Below are 13,648 nucleotides of genomic sequence, written 5' to 3'. Positions count from 1 at the left end.
CACGTATATGACAATGTCGCTAGCATCCATATGACAGAGAACCCGGGCCGACATGGCTAGTCGTGAACCCAAAGCGGCACTAACGTATGGGGACAGGCATACATGAATCAACATCGAACGTGTCGGTCAGCAGCGTGTGAGTCCGGGCTGTAGCACTGGGCTAACAGGACTCCGGGAACCCGGGCTGTAGAGGGCTAGGCAGGACTCCGGATGTCACCGCGTGACATTTCCCCGAAGGGACAGACACAGGAACGATATGACTCACATGCCGGCCAGTCAAGTGTCCAGAGCAGTAGTGCTGGGCTAGCAGGACTCCGGTGAACCGGGCTGTAGCGGACTACTATGGCTCAAGGAGGCACCAGACTACATTTCCCCATAAGAGAGGCTGCTAAAGATAGACAACTAGATTGTCGGATCCCACACATACCAAGCATTTCAAACATACACACAATATGCTCGATATGCGCAAATACAACATGGCATCACAACAAAACTCTACAACTCAAGTACTTTATTTAAAGGGCTCCGGAGAGCCTTACATAACTTGTTCATACAGATAGGGGTCGCATGACCCGACACTCAAGTCATACAGTCATACAAGCACATGCGGAAGCAAACTGTCTGGGTACAGACACTAGAAAGAAAGAAGGCTTGACGAAGCCTGTCTATCTACATAGGCCCTTCACAAGCCTAGATCACCACCTGGGTGGCAAGTCACTCGTCGTCGTCGAGTTCTACGTAGAACCCGTCAGAAGGGGCGGTGTTGTCGTCTGAAAACAGTAATTAAAGCAACATGAGTACAAAGGTACTCAGCAAGTCTTACAACAGATCCTATTATACATGCTCATTCTCAAGAAGGTAGTGGGGTTATTGCAGCAAGCCAGCTTTGACTCTTGGCTAAGCTATCCTACGATACACCACTTGTGAAATAGTTTTCGCACACGAGTCCACTAATCACCAACTCAATACTCCACCGTGGATCCTCCCTCGTCATCCAACGAGAGGGCCATCCACGGTACTCACACTTATCTTGAAGCTTTTAGTAGTATCCATTTACTTGTCTATGAACTGCATAAGCGACCAAGTAGTCCTTTACCGCGGACGCGGCTATTCGAATAGTTTCATACCCTGCAGGGGTGTACTTCGTCACACACGCTCTCACCACTTATCGTCGCTACACGACGTGTACTCGGCAACCTTCAAGCGGAAGCCCAACGTGGGTGTCGGCCACAGCCTACCTAAACACTCGAGTCCCTAGTCCAGGTTTATCGCCTATTCAGGTTCCATCCGCAGGGAGTCCGGCCGAGGTTTCCACATACGGCCCCGAACGATGTGTGCAGGGTTCCCGGTCACCAAACGGGCGACTCGGTACACCGGGCCACGAGCCTACCGCATCACAGCCCACCCCTTGGTCAGCGCTGTCCACGGCCTCCAGCTTACTACAAACACCAGAAACTACGTGCAACTCCTGGACAGAGGACAAGGGTGAACAAGAAGCCGAGGGGGTCCATTGGTTTCGGGCCCAATGTGTGGTAGTAGCTGAATCTTAAATCACGCATACAGATCTCAGTTCTTAGGGACGGTCTCAATGAAACAACCCACCATGTACTCCTACATGGCCTCCCATCGGTACCTTTACCAAATCGTATTCCACAATTCACTCTCATTACCGACACACGCACTTTCACTCTAGTTCATCACCCTGATGAGCCAGACCTGACACAACTCTAAGCGTAGCAAGCATAGCATTGTAGGAACACAACATGGCTCAATCAACTCCTACACATGCTAGTGGGTTTCATCTAGTTACTGTGGCAATGACAGGTCATGCAGAGGAAGGTGGGTTCAACTACCGCAACACACACATCAGTTTGAATCGCGTTGTCTTAATGCAGTAAACGAGAGCAGAAGCGAGAAGATGGGTTTGTATCGAAATGATCAATGGGTTGCTTGCCTGACAGAGTGGTGGTGGGATACTGCCCTTCAGTTGGATACCCGTGAATATCCTCGGAGGCAGGACCTACCACAATGAACACATCGAAGCACAATCAACATCAAGCAAGTGCAACAATATGATGCATGCATGGGACATGGCAAAATGGATGTATTGGGCTAATGCAACTAAGGCCAGAAGGGTTTGGACTAATTTGAATCAAAGATTCAAATTCCAAGTTCATAAATGGCCCATATTAGTGCTTTATCTTGTTCTGTATAAAACAGTAGGTTAACTTGCTTAATCATGCATGAAACCAGTACAGATGGATAGAGTGGATTTTTCTGATCATTTTTCATATATAAATCTTTTCATTCTGAGCTATAGATTATTTTCTATGATTTTTTGAAGTTTGTGATAATTTCTGGAATTTCCAATATAAGAATAATTCCAGTAAAAGCTTTACTGCGTCAGCCTGACGTCAGTGTGACGTCAGCAGGTCAACGGGGTTGTCCAGGTCAATCCTGACGTGTGGGTCCCCTGTGTCAGTGTCACTGTTAGGTAATTAGTTAATTAGGATTAGTTTTAACTCTAACTCAGATTAGTTAGCAGGCGGGCCCCACTTGTCAGTGACCCTGGGGGGGTCAAACCGTGGTCAAACCACGCTGACTCGCCGGCGTTTAGCCGCCGGCGACGTCCAGACGCGGCGGTGGAGTGCGGGATCCCCCTCCGGCGACCAAAAGGACGGCGGAGAGTACCTACGTGTAGCTGGGGGCGAACCGCGTCGACTGGTGGTGGTAGTGGAGCTCGGGGTCGCCGGAATCGACGCCGGCGACGAGCCGTGTGGCTGCCGGAGTACGGGCGTGGTTGAAACCGTAGCTAGAGAGCACGGCGAGGGACATGCGATGGCGCTACGGGTTCCTGGCGTTGCGGTGAAGCTAATGGCTACGGTGGTGTGGCCGTTGGATGGCCGGAGCCTTGTCGGCGACGAGCTCGTGTGGCGGCGCGTTCGGGTGAACTTCGTGCGGTAGCTACAGAGCTCGAGAGAGAGAGGAGAGGACGGGAAGGTGGCCATGCTCACGGCGGTTGCGACGGAGCAGACGGCGAGGTCGGAGACGAGCTGTAGCAGTGGCGACGGCGGAGGGGATCTCCGACGGGGAGCGGCGAAGGCGAGGTAGGTGGCGGAGCTTCGGGGCAAACGAGCGCTCGGGGCTCGGCTTGCTCGAAGGAGTGGGCGACGGCGGTGCTGTAGGACACGTTAGTACGGCGCGAGGTCGACGGTGGCCGCAGTTACTCCGGTGAGGTGGCTGCGGCGGCATCGGCCATGGTGGGGAAAGGGCGAGGGAGAGGCGATGGGGGAGAGTGACGATGTCCAGGGGCTCGGGGCGCGTCGAGGAAGGTCGTCCAGCTCGTCCGCGGCGAGGGCGGCAAGCAGCTGGCGCGGTGGCGAGCTCGCGCTCGCCGCGTCACCTGTCTGCCTGCTCTGGCGAGAGCAAGCAGCTCGCTGGCGCGGGCCAGCACAGTGCTGGGCCGCCAGGTGGGCTGCCAGGTAAGTTTCTGCTTTCTGTTTTCTTTTCTCTTTTTATTTATTTATTTCTGTACTGTGTTTTGAAATAGTAAAAATACTATTTCATTTGAAAAAATCCTGAAAATATTCTGAGGCACCTTTGAGATTATTCCCAACAGCCTAAAAATACCTTCAAGATTATTTGGACATTTAAAAATATTTATAGCATTTAAAATGCCCAAATGCAAATACTTACGGCTTGTGCAAAAATCCAAGATGGCCTCCAAAAATATGAAACCATTTTTGGCAGAGGTTTTAGCCAAGACCAAAGGTGGTGAACATTTATGGAGGGCATTTCAGGTTCATTGGAAAATTTTTAGTAAACCCTAGTTGTTCCAGGGGGGGTGCTGGGGGTTTCTGGCATCCCCATTTCAGGTTTCTGTGAAATGTAGCCATGATGCAACACTCTAATGCATGAACTAACTAGGATGTGACATTTTTATCCTCGATGGCAACAATACAATACGTGTCGTTTCCCCTACTGTCATTGGGATCGAGCACCGCAAGATTGAACCCAAAGCTAAGCACTTCTCCCATTGCAAGAAAGATCAATCTAGTAGGCCAAACCAAACTGATAGTTCGAAGAGACTTGCAAAGATAACAAATCATACATAAAAGAATTCAGAGAAGATTCAAATATTGTTCATAGGTAATCTTGATCATAAACCCACAATTCATCGGATCTCGACAAACACACCACAAAATAAGATTACATCGAATAGATCTCCAAGAGAATCGAGGAGAAGTTTGTATTGAGATCCAAAGAAAGAGAAGAAGCCATCTAGCTAATAACTATGGACCCGAAGGTCTGAGGTAAACTACTCACACATCATCGGAGAGGCTATGGTGTTGATGTAGAAGCCCTCCGTGATCAATGCCCCCTCCGGCAGGACGCCGGAAAAGGCCCCAAGATGGGATCTCACTGGTACAAAAGGTTGTGGCGGTGGAATTAGGTTTTTGTGGTGCTCCTCGATGGTTTGGGGTACGTACGTATATATAGGAGGAAGAAGTAGGTCGGTGGAGCCACGAGGGGCCAACGAGGGTGGAGGGCGCGCCCCCTGCCTCGTGGCCTCCTCGGTGATTTCTTGATGTCCACTCCAAGTCCTCTGGATCACGTTTGTTCCAAAAATAACTCTCCCGAAGGTTTCATTCCGTTTGGACTCCGTTTGATATTCCTTTTCTGCGGAACACTGAAATAGGCAAAAAACAGCAATTTGGGCTGGGCCTCCGGTTAATAGGTTAGTCCCAAAAATAATATAAAAGTGTATAAATAAGCCCATTAAACATCCAAAACAGAATATATAATAGCATGGAACAATCAAAAATTATAGATACGTTCGAGACGTATCATGCCACTGCTTTGTTATGCTTATTTTTGAGTACATATTCCGCTGCTAGTTGTTCGTGACTTAGGAATTTCCTCACCCTGAAATTCCTCATTGAGGAATAGTGAGAGAGTGAACCACCACAAAGAAAGTGAGTGCCACAAGGCCAAATTGAGCGACTCTTCGCCTAGAGAGAAAATTTTAGTCCTCCTAGCCACAAAAAGAGAGATGAGAGAAGTGTGTGAGAACCCATCGAGTGTCATCCACTTTGTCCTCCTATGCAAAGATGAGGTGGCAAAAACTAACACTCCTAATCCACTTCCTCTGGTGTTTTCTAACTTGTTGCAGGAATTCGAGGATGTCTTCCCCGATGAGCTACCTCCCGGTCTCCCTCCTCTACGTGGAATTGAACGTAGGATCGACCTCATCCCCGGAGCACCTCTTCCGAATAAGGCTCCCTACCGCGTCAACCCTGAAGAAACTAAGGAGATCCAACGGCAAGTACAACAACTCATCGACAACGGCCATGTACGTGAAAGCTTAAGCCCTTGTGCCATTCTGGTTATACTTGTGCCCAAGCAAGATGGTAGTTTTCGCATGTGCTCCGATTGTAGACCCATCAATGCTATCACCGTTAGATATAGGCATCCCATACCTCGCCTTGATGATATGCTAGATGAGCTTAGCGGTGCCACTATTTTCTCAAAAATTGATCTCAAAACTGGTTACTATCAAATCCGCATACAAGAAGGTGATGAATGGAAAACCGCTTTCAAAACTAAATTTGGCTTGTATGTGTGGTTAGTTATGCCTATGGGTTTATCCGAAGCCCCGGTTCTTTCATGCGTCTTATGCATTTTGTGCTTCGTCCTTACATTGGAGTGTCTGTTGTGGTCTACTTTGATGACATACTTGTCTTTAGCAAATCCATCAAAGATCATGTAGGTCATGTTAGGGCCGTTTTGCAAACTCTTCGCAAGGAACATCTTTATGCCAACATGAAAAAGTGCACGTTTGGTGTTGACAAGCTTGTTTTCTTAGGTTTCGTTGTTTCTTCAAAGGGTGTCCATGTTGATGAGTCTAAAATTGAAGCAATTAAAACTTGGCCACAACCCACAAACTTGCAAAAGTGCGTAGTTTTCTTAGCCTTGCGGGTTTCTATCGTCGCTTTGTGAAATACTTTAGCACTATTGCCGCACCGTTGCATGCCTTGAGTAAGAAAAATGCTCCTTTTGTTTGGGGACCTTTGCAATCTACCGCTTTTGATGAGCTCAAATCTTTGCTTACTCATGCTCCGATTCTTGCTTTGCCCAACTTTGACAAAACCTTTGAGGTTCATTGCGATGCTAGTGGTAATGGAATTGGTGGAGCTTTGATGCAAGAAAAGCGGGCTATTGCATACTTTAGCGAAAAACTCTCTGGTGCTCAACTTAACTATCCCATCCATGACAAAGAATTGTATGCTTTAGTGCGCGTGTTGCATGTTTGGGAGCATTATCTTAGACCGCATGAGTTTGTCATACATACCGATCATGAGACACTTAAGTACCTTAAAGGTCAAACCAAGTTGAATAAACGGCATTCTAAATGGAGTGAATTTATTGAATCTTTCCCCTATGTGATCAAGTACATTATGGGCAAAGAGAATGTTGTGGCGGATGCCCTTTCCCTCAAATGCATGTTACTTACTCAACTTGAATTGAATGTTGTTGGATTTGATCATATCAAAGATTTGTATGAGCATGATGTGACTTTTGCTACCCCTTATGCTAAGTGTGTGACGCATACTTCTTGGGAATGATACTATATCAAAGATGGTTATCTTATGAGAGCTAACAAACTATGCATTCCCGCGTCTTCTCTTCGTTTATTACTTTTGCAAGCGGCTCATGGAGGTGGACTCATGGGACACTTTGGACGCGACAAGACTTTCGCCACGCTCTCCAAGAACTATTTTAGGCCCAAGATGTTTCGCGATATCTCACGCTTCACCACCCGGTGCTCTACATGTTGCAAAGCTAAGTCACAATCTCAATCCCATGGTTTACATATGCCTTTACCTATTCCACATCAACCGTGGGAAGATATTAACATGGATTTTGTGCTTGGATTACCTAGGACTCAAAATGACAAGGACTCTGTATTTGTTGTAGTCGACCAATTCTCTAAAATGGCTCATTTTATCCCATGCAATAAGATAGACGATGCTTCACATGTTGCAAATCTCTTTTGTAGGTAAATCTTGAGGTTGCACGGCGTGCCAAAGACAATTGTGTCGGTCCGAGACGTCAAGTTCTTAAGCTACTTTTGGAAGACGCTATGCGCCAAGCTCGGAATCAAGCTACTCTTCTCCACGGCGTATCATCCTCAAACCGATGGCCAAACGGAAGTCACCAACCGGACCCTGTCCACTCTCCTATGCGTGTTGATAAAGAAGAACATCAAGAAGTGGTAGGGGTGCTTACCCATCGCCGAGTACACCTACAACCGAGCAAGACACTTGTAGCGACCCGACCTCAAACGGTCAAATCTCTGTGCATAAGTGTCATCCCTGGATCAGTAATTCTGACACACACAATACTTGAAGGATTTATAACAGAGTGCAATCACACACTTATTACATCAAATGTCTCAAAAGAGAACTTAGTACAATAATATGGCTTAAGGCCATCTAAATAAGATAACAACGGAAGGCTTGGAAGATAAAGTGAGTCCATCAACTCCAACGGCATAGCTGAGTGCACGACAACGTCCTAGCGCACCTTACTCTTTGTCTGAAAAGTCTACAACATGATATGTTGCAGCCCAAAACGGGTCAGCACATGGAATATGCTGGCAATATAACATAGTAGAGCAATGAACAAGTAAATTCTATCACTACATGCATATATGGCTGGTGGAGGCTCTATGGTTATAATGTTTTGCGAAAAGCCAATTTTTCCCTACAACAAAGGAATATTTTTTTAACCATCATGGTAGTTGATAAACATTGAGAATGGCAACCCCATCTCAATCCCAATTAAACAGTAATCAACAACCCAGCAAATTAATTTAGAGTGATGAGATCAACATGATAATCCAAGAACCAGATACTCAAGATGTCCATAACCGGGGACACGGCTAACCATGATTAGTTTGTACACTCTGCAGAGGTTTGCGCACTTTTCCCCACAAGACTCGATCTCCTCCGTTGGATTTCTCGCACTACATGGTGTTTGAGAAACGGATGACCGAGACACGGTCTTTCCGAAACATTAACTCTTTACTCTGGGTAGACAGTTACACCTACTTTCCCCTACATCTGCTAGCCTATCACTGAAAGAGGTCATGCAACATACTCAACTATGCTAGAGCCCATAATAGCTTGTGGCTGCACACGGAAGCTTCTAGCATGAATAATCTAATGATCCCTTTGAGCTTGGGTGGCGAACCAAAGGACAACACTGGTATATCCCCAGGTGCCCATCTCGGTCTTCCCATCTGTCTGCGGATGAAAGGCTGTACTAAACTTTCGCTTGGTCCACAAAGTTTGGTGCAAGTGATGCCAAAACTTTGAAGTGAACTGTCTCCCTCTATCTGATACGATGGTCCTCGGAACTCCATGCAGACATACGATCCTGGTCATATATATCTTGGCCAACTTTGCACTTGTATAGGTGGTTTTCACTGGGATAAAGTAAGCCACTTGGGTCAAACGATCCACTACTACCCAGATAGAATCATATCCCGATCGGGTCCTGGGTAATCCGGTGATGAAATCCATGCCAAGCTTATCCCACTTCCATTCGGGTATCGGCATAGGCTGCAGTAATCCTGCTGGCTTCTGATGTTCTGCCTTCACTCTCTGGCATACATCGTACGGCTACATACTCGGCAATATCCTTCTTCATTCCTGTCCACCAAAAACGCTCCTTCAAATCCAAATACATCTTGGTGTTTCCGGGGTGTATCGAGTATGGCGAGTCATGAGCTTCCTGAAGTATTAACTTCCTGATCTCTGCATTATTGGGTACATAAACACGGTCCTCAAACCATAAGGTGTCGTGCTCATCCTCACGAAAACCCTTGGCTTTTCCTTTGCTCATCTTCTCCTTTATCTCAGCAATTTCCTTATCATCCTTCTGAGCCTCTCGATTCTTTCCCAATAATGTTCACTGAACCTCCATTGCTGCAACAAAACCTCTAGGGACTATATCCAAATGAAGCTCCCTGAGATCTTTGACTAACTCCTCGGGTAATCCTCCGCTCACGAGGGTGTTGGCATAACTCTTCCAGCTCAAAGCGTCTACTACGACATTGGCCTTCCCTGGGTGAAAATGCAACTTCATATCATAATCCTTTATAAGCTACAACCATCTCCTTTGACTGAGATTTAGCTCCTTCTGTGTGAAAATGTACTTCAAACTCTTGTGATCCGTGTACACATCACAACGGTTTCCAATAAGAAAATGTCTCCAAGTCTTGAGCGCATGAACTACAGCTGCTAACTCCAAATCATGTGTGGCATAATTCAACTCATGCGGTCGGAGCTGGCGTGAGGCGTATGAAACCACTCTTCTGTCTTGCATAAGTACACCTCCAAGTCCTAAGCGAGAAGCGTCGCAATACACTTGGAAATCCTTACGTATATCCGGCAGAATCAGCACTGGGGCTGTAACCAATCGTTTCTTTAGCTCCTGAAAACTTGCCTCACATTCATCTGTCCATTTGAACTTGGTGTCTTTCTTCAACAACTCCGTCATGGGCTTCGCAATCTTAGAAAAAATCTCAATGAATCTCCGATAATATCCTGCGAGTCTAAGAAAACCGCGGATCTCTCCAACTGAGGTGGGTGCTAGCCAATCAGTGACTGACTTAACCTAAAACTTACCTATAACTGCATCTGGCTGCTCTTCAACCTCCTCCACGTTCACGTGGTTCACTTGTCCCCTGTTGAAAGGGTTGGCCTTCTTCCCAGAGCTTCCATTGCCATTTCCATTCTTTGCTTCAGGACACTATTGGCATAGTGTCCAGTCTTCCCGCACTTGAAACAAGTAATGTGACTTTGGTCCTTCTTGGCGGGTGTGGCTGGGTTAGAGCGGTTCTGATTGCTACCTGCTCCATTCCCATTTCCATTCTTGGAGCCACTGTGGTTGTGCGAACTTCCTCCATTGTGGGTATGGCCTCCATGGTTATGGGTGTATCCTCCCGAGTTCGGGGTAAAACGAGGCTTCTGCTGAGCTCCTGAATTGTACTTCCCTTGTCCATACTTCCTTTTGCGGCTATCAATCTGCTGATGCTTCCCTTACATCATAAGAGCATTGTCTACCAACTCCTGGTAGTTGTTAAATGTTGCCACCATTAACTGCATACTCATCTCATCATTCAGCCCTTCCATAAACTTCTCCTGCTTGGCGGCATCTGTGGCCACATCATCTGGGGCATAGCGAGCTAACTTACTGAACTCATCTACGTACTGCCCCACAGTACGGTTTCCCTGTCGTAAGTTGCGAAACCCACGCTTCTTCATGCTCATAGCTCCAGTTGAGACATGTGCGGTGCGGAATGCTTGCTGAAACTGCTCCCAAGTGACATTGGCTATGGGGAAAGTGGCTGTGTAATTCTCCCACCATGAGGCTGCGGGTCCATCCAATTTATGTGCGGAAAAATGCACCTTCTCTACATCTGTGCAACCTACGGTGGTCAACTCCCTTCCAATCCTGCGTAGCCAGTCATCAGCAACTATTGGCTCGGTGCTACTGGAAAACACCGGCGGTTGCAACCTCAGAAAACGGGCTAAGTTGTCAACTGGAGGTGGTGGTGGTGGGTTGTTGTTATTGTTGTTGTTGCCTTGGTTCTGGACTAGCAACTGCATCAGGGCATTCTGCTGTTGGATCAGCTAAGTGAGCTCCGGTGGGAAGACAAATCCGGGGTCACGTCTCGGAGGCATCTGATGGGTTTAGAGGGGAGAGATTAGAATAGAGTGAGGTCTAGTGAGAAAGCACTACCCATATGCACATGAGACAAACACATTCATATCACACCAATCAATTCAAACAAGGGCATACAATCGATCTAACTATCGTTACAGTGCTCGGACTATTACTATATACATGGGGGAATACTACTGATAATATGGTGGTCGACTAGAAATTTTGATCGGTGGAAGACTCCATGATATCCGTTCCAGCTTCATCTTCGTAATCATCATCACTACTATGGGGGTCGGAGTCGGTGTCGTCGATGATGATGTAGTCTTCAGAACGGATGTCCTCGGGAGGGTCGTCATCTCCTCCTGGCGCGGGGTCTCCCATGAAGACTCCTAGCTTCCTAGTCAGCTCGTCATTCTTCTCCACTAGTATTGCAATTTCCTCCTCATATCCATCGCGTGTAGACTTGAGTTCCTCTTCTAGCTCCATGTTCCCGGTCATCACTTTCTTCAGATCTATCATGCTTGCACACATTTGGTTCTCCTGGCGACGAATGTGCTGGTTTAACTCCTGGATGAAAGCTGCAATGGACCTGTCCCTCCTGGTGCTGATCATCTCCCATTGCTCATCTCATGGCGATGTGGGCTGCCATGCTCTTAGCTAGACTCCAGGTTGGTGCATCAAAGGAAAACTCTATGGGTTCAGTAACAGGCGTGAATGTCCATCCTGGAACTTGAACTCGAATCATCCAACGCTCCTCTTCTGGTAAAGTGGCGGTTTAGGTCCCGGTGAAGCATGGTGTTCCGATATTCAGTTACCTAGTGACTTCCTTGAAGTGTCGTCCAAAAGGTGTGTCTTCATCCAGTTGTGCAAACTTGTTCCTTGAGTCCGCCATCCTATAGAGTGGAAAAATGGAGAGGAGTCAGAAATGAGTAGAGAAGAGTGACCTATGGCTTATCTTAGTGGTCGTGTCCTACAATCAGCGTGTGCTCTGATACCATCTTGTAGCGATCCGACCTCAAACGGTGAAATCTCTGTGCATAAGTGTCATCCCTTGATTGCTAATGCTCACACACACAGTACTTGAAGGATTTATAACAGAGTGCAATCACACACTTATTACATCGAATGTCTCAAAAGAGAACTTAGTACAATAATATGGCTTAAGGCCATCTAAATAAGATAACAACGGAAGGCTTGGAAGATAAAGTGAGTCCATCAACTCCAACGGCATAGCTGAGTGCACGACAACGACCTAGCGCACCTTACTCTTCGTCCGAAAAGTCTGTAACATGATATGTTGCAGCCCGAAACGGGTCAGCACATGGAATATGGTGGCAATATAACACAATAGAGCAATGAACAAGTAAATGTTATCACTACATGCATATATGGCTGGTGGAGGCTCTATGGTTATAATGTTTTGCGAAAAGCCAATTTTTTCCTACAACAAAGGAATATATTTTGTTTAACTATCATGGTAGTTGATAAACACTGAGAATGGTAACCCCATCTCAATCCCAATTAAACAGTAATTAACAACCCAGCAAATTAATTTAGAGTGATGAGATCAACATGATAATCGAAGAACCAGATACTCAAGATGTCCATAACCGGGGACACGGCTAACCATGATTAGTTTGTACACTTTGCAGAGGTTTGCGCACTTTTCCCCAGAAGACTCGATCTCCTCCATTGGATTTCTCGCACTACACAGTGTTTGAGAAACGGATGACCAAGACACAGTCTTTCAGAAACATTAACTCTTTACTCTGGGTAGACAGTTACACCTACTTTCCCCTACATCTGCTAGCCTACCACTGAAAGAGGTCATGCAACATACTCAACTATGCTAGGCCCATAATATCTTGTGGCGCACATGGAAGTTTCTAGCATGAATAATCTTATGATCCCTTTGAGCCTGGGTGGCGAACCAAAGGACAACACTGGTATATCCCCAGGTGCCCGCAACCAATCCACCCAGATGTGTATTTTAGTAGCCACCTTAAGTTAACCATTAATTTAACAATCTCACATCTATCATGGATCATTCAAACCGAACCACGTCTACGAGCATAGCACAACAGTATAAACATAACGTAGAAGTAACTCCCAAGGGTTTGATAATAGAAGGGCAATAGGTTCTACCTCCTCATCAACTTCCCAATACCCACAAGTTAAATCACATCCTAATCATGCAGTGTTTGAGGATGGTAACTAATGCATAAAGACTGGGTAATAAATGGGTATGATCAATGTGTTACTTGCCTTGCTGGCGATCCGCAAACCCTAGAGACTCGTAGTAGCACGCTTCGCACTCTGGGAATTCTATCGCAAACAAACAATAGCATACATAAGCACTCAAGCATAGATGCAAGGGTAAAACTCGGATGAGAAAGTCAAATCTGAAAGTCCAACTGAAGAACTACAATTTGCAAAAAGAATCAATCAAATCGGAGCTACGGAACTCAAACTACGATCAAAAGAACTTCGAAACCAAATCTGCTTGAAAATCAAATTTTGAATTGTCAAAACCATGTTCAAGTTGTTTAACCGGAAAGAGGGGTTTGAGACGAAGATTTTGGCGTTGGTTTCACTGATCAGGGGCTAGTCTGTGATAAAAGTAATCGCAGATAGGTCCCTGGCCGAAAATAAAATGAAAAGGAAAATCTATTGGACGAACGTCCGCTAATAGAGGCAAACGAACGAATTCGTTCGTTAAAACGAACTAACAAACGAACGTTCGTAAAATAATCTAAACCGAGAAAACCGAACCGATCTACTAAAAAAACCGGACGAACGGTTTATACCTAAAACCAAAAAAACCGGTGGCGACGAAGTCAACGGCGGCGGTGGTATTCCGACGGGCGGCTCCGGCACTGGTCAGCGGGGCGGCGGGCGGCGGCGTGGGCGT

This window comes from Triticum aestivum, chromosome 5D (assembly GCF_018294505.1).
Source record: "Triticum aestivum cultivar Chinese Spring chromosome 5D, IWGSC CS RefSeq v2.1, whole genome shotgun sequence".
Taxonomy (NCBI): Eukaryota; Viridiplantae; Streptophyta; class Magnoliopsida; order Poales; family Poaceae; genus Triticum; species Triticum aestivum.
The sequence above is the reverse complement of the archived record's forward strand: the minus strand, read 5'-3'. Positions refer to the sequence as shown.